This window comes from Octopus bimaculoides, chromosome 4 (assembly GCF_001194135.2).
Source record: "Octopus bimaculoides isolate UCB-OBI-ISO-001 chromosome 4, ASM119413v2, whole genome shotgun sequence".
NCBI classification, from domain to species: domain Eukaryota; kingdom Metazoa; phylum Mollusca; class Cephalopoda; order Octopoda; family Octopodidae; genus Octopus; species Octopus bimaculoides.
The window spans coordinates 121,993,879-122,002,054 of NC_068984.1; the positions used below are offsets into that span (position 1 = coordinate 121,993,879).

The following is an 8,176-nucleotide window of genomic DNA, read 5'->3' on the forward strand; positions in this document are numbered from 1 at the left end:
TATATATATATATATATATATATATGTATGTATGTACGTATATATGTATGTATATATGTATATGTGTGTGTATCTGTGTTTGTCCTCCCACCATCACTTGACAACCGATGCTGGTGTGTAATCCTTGGGTCAAGTTCTTCGACTAAGGTGGTGCTCCAGCATGGCTGCAGTCAAATGACTGAAACAAGTAAAAGAGTAAAAGAATAAAAATAACTTCTAACATAGCACACAGCACTACAGGTGCAGATAGGGCTCTGTGATGAGAAACTTGCATTGCAACAACATGGTTTTAAGTTCAGTTCTACTGTGTGACACCTTGGGCAAGTGTCATCTACTATATCCTCAGACTAACAAAAGCCTTGTGAACGGATTTGGTAAAGAGAAAGTGAAAAAAGCCCATTATTGTCATCATCGTTTAACATCTGTTTTCCATGCTGGCAAGGTTGGACGATTTGACAGGAGCTGGCCAGCCAAGGTGCTGTTCAGACTCCAACTGTCTGTGGTGGCATGGTTTCTATGACTGGATGCCCTTCCTAATGCCAACCACTTTACAGAGTGTGCTGGGTGTCCTTTATGTGACCCCAGTACAAGTGTGTTTACAAAGCAATGTGGCACATGCACCTGTAAAGAGACTGCGATTTTACTTAGCTTCACACAGCTTCAAGCTAAGTAAAATTGCAGTCATTCATCCTCGTGTGTGTGTGTGTGTGTGTGTGTGTGTGTGTGTCTCTCTCTCTCTCTCTCTCTCTCTCTTTGTGCTTTTCACCCACCAAACCTTTTTATCTAACATAAACCACCAAAACAAGAAGTAAAATACTTTGCAAACTAATTAGCAACATCAACAATTCTGAAAATGGCCACACCCATATCACATAACATACTAAAAAAAATCTGACCAAAATACACATACTATAATAGTGTCATACACATTTCCAAATATCAGTCATCAAAATCTGCTGCAAGAAGACAGGAAAACCAAACACAGAATATACACTTTCCACCTAGACTGTGACAATACTGACACTTCCTTCCATTAGACAAGAGCAAAGTATCAGAGAGGTTCTATAACTCAAAATCATTAGTGGAGGGTAGGCGGGGGGAAGGGGTTATCACATTTAAATATAGACTTAAAGTGTTTAGGGAACGAGACAATAATTGAACTTAGCAACATCTTTAACCACTCATATAACCTGACCTCATTACCAATTAGAAACTGAAAAAGAGTTTAAGATCAATACATCAAGTCAATTCTGTTCTGAACATTTATTTAGTATATGAGGCCTGATTAAAAAGTATCAGGACTGTTGCTATGGCAACAGAGCTAAAGTACCCAGAATGAAGGCACTTAGCACATATGGGACCTTGAGTTCTATTGTACATGCACACTAAGTTATAACATTCTCACTCATTTTTGTTGTTTATAGCAGTTTATTGAAGTAAAGTGCATAGAGTGTGGTCACCTCACGAAAATTGGGTTTCAGCTGTGGAGGATCTCAACTGTGTAGAGGAAAATGAAACCTTTTTGAAAATGGTCATAACAGGTGATGAATCATAGGTGGCTATGATCCCAAAACCAAGGCTCAGGCTTCACAGTGCAAGACCCCCAACAAGATTTCAAGGTGCTGAGGAAATCCAAGAGAATGTGGTGAGGCAGCTGCCACCAAAAAGGAGTTCCGGGAATGTTTTCATCAATGGAAACAATGCTGGATAAAGCATGTGGCTTCAGAAAGAAGGGACTACTTTGAAGGAGATTGAATGCCAAATCTAAGCAATCATATATATATATATATATGTATATGTATGTATATACACACACACACACATATTCTAATTACCTTCCCCCTTCCCACATCTCTAATTCCCCCACACACTATTGCAGCCTCAATTTACCCATCATTCCCTCTCTTCTATTCACCTTTTTGTGCCTTGATGCCACACTCTAACACCTTCCCCTCATCACCTTTATTACTTTCCAGCTCTATTCCAACTACTCCCCTATCCCCACCCTTATATAATGAAAATGCAGCTCAAAGGTCACCATTTTAACACTGCTTTTGAGATATAGAGCAAATCGCAGAAGGTCCTCATCTCTCTTACAGAAAACGACTTCCAGGCCAGATTCCAAAAGTGGTAGAAATGCTGGGACCAGTGTATCGCTGCACAAGGTGACTATTTCAAAGGAGATGATGTTAAAACTTAGGTAAATCAGTTATTTTTTATTAAACATAACTAGCCCAGGAACCTTTTGATACCACCTCATATATACACCCAGAACCGCGCTCATAGCTTAAGAGTGAAATTTAGGATTTCTCGTTTTTTTGTGAATTGATTTTGATAAAACTTTTCCCAGTTGGCTTGCACTCTATGGCAACACCATTGTTATGTTTTCATTATTCTGTGTAACGTCCTTTCGTTTTTATTTCAGATTCTTCAGTTTTTGGGTGACCCACACTAATAGCTTTTGAATGAAAATAGCCCCTCTAGAAATATTTTTTCAGAAAATGAAGAGTAACGATACATATTAAGCATACATTGAGTATATATTTAACAGAAAACGATAATAATATTATAGGAGAGTAGTGTAGTTCGCTTGAAGCATTGTGTATTGTTTGTAAAGAATAAAAAGTTTAGAATGGTATAACAATGCACTATAGAACAAAAAATGGACTATATACCTGTTGTAATTTGGTTATCTATAGTCCGATGATATTATAATAATATTATAACATTTATTGACATAATGAATTATTTAACCACATGAGCGTCATTTCAAAGGATAACTTCAAAAACCATATTAGTCATAGAATCTGTGAATTTCTTAATATTATAGCAGGTTGGACTGCATCTGCTGCAGTTTTGATGGTCATCCATAAGACATCTTTCGATGTAAATTGGAGTCCATTGGCATAAACATCTTGTTTAATGCTGGGCCAAAGATTTTTGATAGGGTTGAGATCCAGAGATGCTGGTGGCCATACCATCAACCTTCCACCTTGTATGCTGTAAGACCCTAGTAATGTTTGGGTGGTCCTAGTAGAGTGGGAGGGAGCATTGTCATGCATGAATACAAGATTTCTTAGAAGTGATAGTGGTATATCATCTAGCCAGGGATCCAAGACCTCCTTCAGGATATTGCAGTATGTGGCTGTGGTTACTTTAACCCCTTCAGGCATCCTGACTGGGCCACAACATGACTCCTCCACTCTGTTGTTAATGTCATAGATATTGGTGACACTCATCTCCAAAATAGACCCAACTGTCAGGTCTGTCAAGGGTCACCCTGGTTTCATCAGTGAACAGAACACTACTCATGTCTAACGTCATACTTTTGGGCCCATTGAAACCTCAAACTCTTGTGATGGGGTGTTAAAGGAGGCAGTTTCAGGGGTTCATGCACAGAAGCCATGGTCCTGAGGATGCAATTTCTGGTAGTTTTCGGTACATGAGGAAGTCCAGAGGTGATGAAAATGGCTTTGCTTGTTTGTCCAGCTTTCCCACATAATTTTCAGCCAATATTCCGTAAATCCCTAGCTGTCACAGGCTTGGAGGTCCCACAATTGGATTGTTTCTTCCTTGGCAAAGAGTCCTTCAGGAATCGTCTGTGTCCACATGACAACCTAACTTCTCCGCAATGACATGAAGAGAGGTGCCTTTAGCACTTTCCTTGATGATGACAGCCTTTTCTTCATCGTTAAGGCCTTTTCCACATCCCATTGTTCTTAGAGAGGAAAGACACCATTAGTGTAATTCACCCAAAAACTGAAGAATCTGAAATAAAAAAGAAAGGACGTTACACAGAATAATGAAAACAACAATGGCGTTGCCATAGTGTGTAAGCCAGCTGGGAAAAGTTTTATCAAAACTAATTCACAGAAAACTGAGAAATCCTACATTTCACTCTTAAGCTATTAGCATAGTTCTGGGTGTACATATATATATATGCTCATTGTTGTTTATCAAGTTCAATGATGATCATCACATCCAACTGTGAAGCTTTTGTTGACTGTACTTCTTGAGAAAAGTGTTGCATATTTTTACTGCTCCACTTACATATTGTAGCTGTTATGTGCATTTGCTGGTTGATTTCTTTTTCTGAAAATGCTACCTTTTCCAGTTGTCACTTAAACAGTTTACCAACAAAACCAAGTACACCAATTACTATTTGTATAAATGTGAATTTATAATCAAAGTGTAGAAGCTAAAGGTTTCATAGTTATTGACTCTCCCTTTCATTTTCAAAGAGATATTCACATCAGCAGAGCAGGTAACCTATATGATAGTGCATACCATTACTTGTCTGTCCTAAATAACCATATCCAGCCTGTTATGTTTATACAAATGTGTGCAGTCAGCTTTTTCTTAGAAGGTACAATTTGTTATGAGTATTAATATGCTCTGCACTTTTAATAGCTGTAACAAATTGTATTACAGAAGAAAGAAATTGCATAAATGGTGTATACTCAGAATTTAGTATTGAATTATCTTGTCTTTTATCTTTTGCTTGTTTCAGTCACTAGACTGTAGCCATGCTGGGGCACCACTTTGAAGAATGTCTAGTTGAATGAGTCAACCCCAGTACTTAATTTCATTTTTTGTAAGCCTGTTACTTAATTCATTGGTCTCTTTTGCTGAACTGCTAAGTATCGGGGATGTAAACACACCAACAATGATTGGTAGTGAGGATAAACAGAGACACAAAGACACACACACACATATATATACATGGCAGGATTCTGTCACGTTTCGTCTACCAAATCCACTCACAGGACTTTGGTGGGTCCAAGGCTATAGTAGAAGACAGTCACCCTAGGTGTCATACAGTGGAACTGAACTTGGAACCATATGGTTGGGAAGCAAGCTTCTTACCACATGGTCACGCCTGCACCTATGCCGCATCTATGCCTATAATTGTAGAAATTGGGGTGGGGGGTTGTCAAACAATTAGACTTTCTAAATATATTCATGGGTCAGGAAGGTATGTATTTGAGGTAGGATTTTACATCCAGATGCATTTAGAATATATTTGTCAACATGCATGCTTTCTTGCTGACAAAAGAGTTCTCATGTTTGGCTTGTTACTATGGAAATAGGCATGAATGTGTTTGTGGCTTATGATTGGCTAAAATTACCCAAAATTTTCAAAATTTAATTGCTACTAACTCTTTATTTATTGATTTATAGCGAAAACGATTTTCACATCATTCATTAGCCTATAAAAGTGTATCACACTGAATATGAAATCAATTCTGGTTTTCTGTTGGAATTTGTGAGAGCACCCAAGCAATGAAGCTGATTTTAAAAAATTTATTTACACTATGTTTTCTAGTGAATTTAAAGTGGCTACAGGCGATTATTACCCCCACCATTCTCATCATGATGATAGAAGTAAATATGGAGTAAAAATTTGTCTTTGCAAAACAAACTAAAAATACTGGAGTGCTATGTTAAGTTGCCCAAAATGAGTCAACATAGAGCTGCTGTTTATTTAGAAAATTCACTGCCACTAATGTGTATAAAACAAAAAAGAACGGAAAGACAAAGTAAAAGAGAAACAAGTCTGACATTGAAAAATCAGCACTTACTCATAAGAACACAGATCCTAAGCGAGTATGATCTGGTAAAGATAGTTCAGTTGAGTCAGCATTGCAAATTTGGTTTAGAAATGCTGGTGAAAAGAATGCTTGAATTAATGAACAGCTGAGGCATCAAAAAGCAGAAGAATTTGTAAAGAAATGGGTAAAGAAAAATTTTGCACCAACTGATGGATCGTTTAACAGGCAGAAAAAGGCAAGAGAATATTGTGTGCAAAAATGTGTTCATGGTGAGGAAAAAGTGCCATTTAAAAAATTTTTTTATCAGTTATGAATTGAGGCAGAGTGGCCAAAAATTATAGCTGAGTATCGTCTTGGGAATGTTTGCAACATAGACAAAGCAGGGTTATATTTTCATGCAATGCCAGAGCATACTTATCTGTTTAACCTTTTTGATACCAACCTGTCTGAGACTGTCCCTGGTTGTGTGATATGAACTTCCTTTATTTAAAATGATATATGATATATATATATATATATATATATATATATATATATGAATTTTGAATATGATTGAACAAATTCATAATGGAGTGGATATCATGCTGTTGCTTTACAATTTCTTTGTTGTCCATCAGCATTTGATGTTGTAGTCCATCCCTGTAGGTGGGATCACAGAATTAAAATCTCCATTATTTAATAAATAGGAATTTAAACCAAAGGTTCTCTATGTGACAATCTAAGGCAAGTGCCTCAGTAGCAGAGATAATCAATGTAGAAATATTGTTTTGTCTTGACTTCTCTTTTTTCTTTTTTTGTTTTGTTTTGTTTTGTTTTGTCTGTTATTACTATTTTTATTGCTGAGAGTTTGCACAAAGGAGTGATGGAATTTCCATATCTCGTGAGATGCAGAAGAAAATGATTTTAATACAAGCCATCTCTACGAGAATTGGCAACATGTAATAGAGTGAGAGAGTATAAAACAAAAGTAACATCAATATTATTAACCGAATTACAAGGCAAGTGGAACAACAACAACAATAGTAATTATTATAACAATAATCGGGAGAAGATTGTCTATAGTAATAATAGTGAAAATATAGTCAATGGAATTTCATATTAGCAACTTCAACAACAACAGCAACAAACAATAAAATTGACAATGATGACATCAACATTAATAGAGGAGAAATAACAGCAGAATAGAGGGTCTGTTATTGAATTGCAGCTGATGAAAGATGATAGAAAAATGGATCAGAGGAAGTGGAAGAGTTTTAACCACTTCTATTGTGTGCTGGTGAGGTTTATATGAGGATAATAAAACTATGAAAAACTAACCAAAGTTCATTGATAGAGAAAACTAAAAGGAATGTAAAACATTATTGGAGATTAAGGAGAAAAACAAATATGGCAAAATGGATCTAAAGATAGAAAAAGACAAGAAAAAAATAAATGATAGAGCAAATATCATTGTAAACGCATTCAAAAAGTAAGCATGTATTCTAGACGTTGCGATGAAATTATGGTTGGATGACACACGACATGTATAAGCAGTGACAACAGAGTTATATAGGCTATGTGAAACATGCAATATTGGGTGGTTTATACATACAAACATATATGTATGTGTAGGTGTCTGTGTGTGTGTGTGTGTGTGGGTGTGCGTTGTATAAACCACTCAATATTGCATGTTTCACACAGCCTATACAACTCAGTTGTCACTGCATATATATGTCATGTGTCATTCAAGGAGTTTTCGTCAACTGACAATGTAGTAGGTATGTACTATGTATGAGTACTCAGTTTGATTTACCACTAAAACTCTGGCTTCAACTGCAACTGAAAAATGTGGTGTTGAAACCACCAACCAAAGGCAGCTAAAAATGGTTTCCTATTGAGCAGGTAAAACATTTGGCATCACTCAAAAAAAAAAAAAGCCATTTAATGTAGATAAAGAAAGTTAACATACAGAATCTCTTACAGCTGTTTCTAGAATAGCCAAGAAATTGAGTAAGGGTTCCATAAGCTGAGTATACAGTCATCAGAGAGGGAGAAGCCAGAGAAATGGAAAAATGAAGAAATATCCCCAATTGACGATATTACATTTCAGTTTACTCAAAAATGAGTAAGGATTCCATAAGCTGAGTAAACTGTCATCAGAGAGGGGGGAAGTCAGAGAAATGGAAAAATGAAAGACATTAGTGCATCCGAGTTTGTCAAAAATGACACAAGGATCAGATGGAATGTACTCATAACTGGAAAGAAACGAAGTGGACATGCTTTGGTGGATGCATGGAGTTACTATGTATGAACACAAGCAGTATAAGACAAATCAGCTGTAGTTTGCAACCACTTTACAGTATGGTGCAATCACTATACTGGGAGCTTTTTTCATGGTACCAGTACTAGTGAAGTTGCCTAGCAAATGACAAAACAAGAAACACCATACTAGAAGAAATGCAAGATTATTTTAGGCAGGTAGTAAAAGGATGATGGGAGGAACATATATTAATTGTTAAAACAGTATGGTATTGGAGGGGGGGGGGGTGAAGGACAAGGTAGAAAAGTGGGCTGTGCTGGAGATGGATCTAGTGGTTTCTCATAATATGGAGGTGGAGTAAATTTGGGCAGAAGGAGAGGTTGAG

General features: G+C 36.7%; 1 protein-coding gene across 4 annotated transcripts in view; it reads right to left on the minus strand.

The window, feature by feature from the left end:
• The window catches only part of LOC106880305 (tRNA-dihydrouridine(20a/20b) synthase [NAD(P)+]-like), a 233,774-nt gene that overhangs the window by 92,215 nt on the left and 133,383 nt on the right, over positions 1–8,176 (minus strand). Inside the window, exon 2 of one of the 4 annotated variants that reach the window (XM_014930181.2) lies at positions 5,583–5,665. The exons of the other annotated variants lie outside the window; for them this stretch is intronic. The gene's annotated coding sequence lies outside the window, so the exon portion shown is untranslated. The remainder of the gene's footprint in view (positions 1–5,582; positions 5,666–8,176) is intronic. 4 annotated transcript variants of the gene reach the window in all.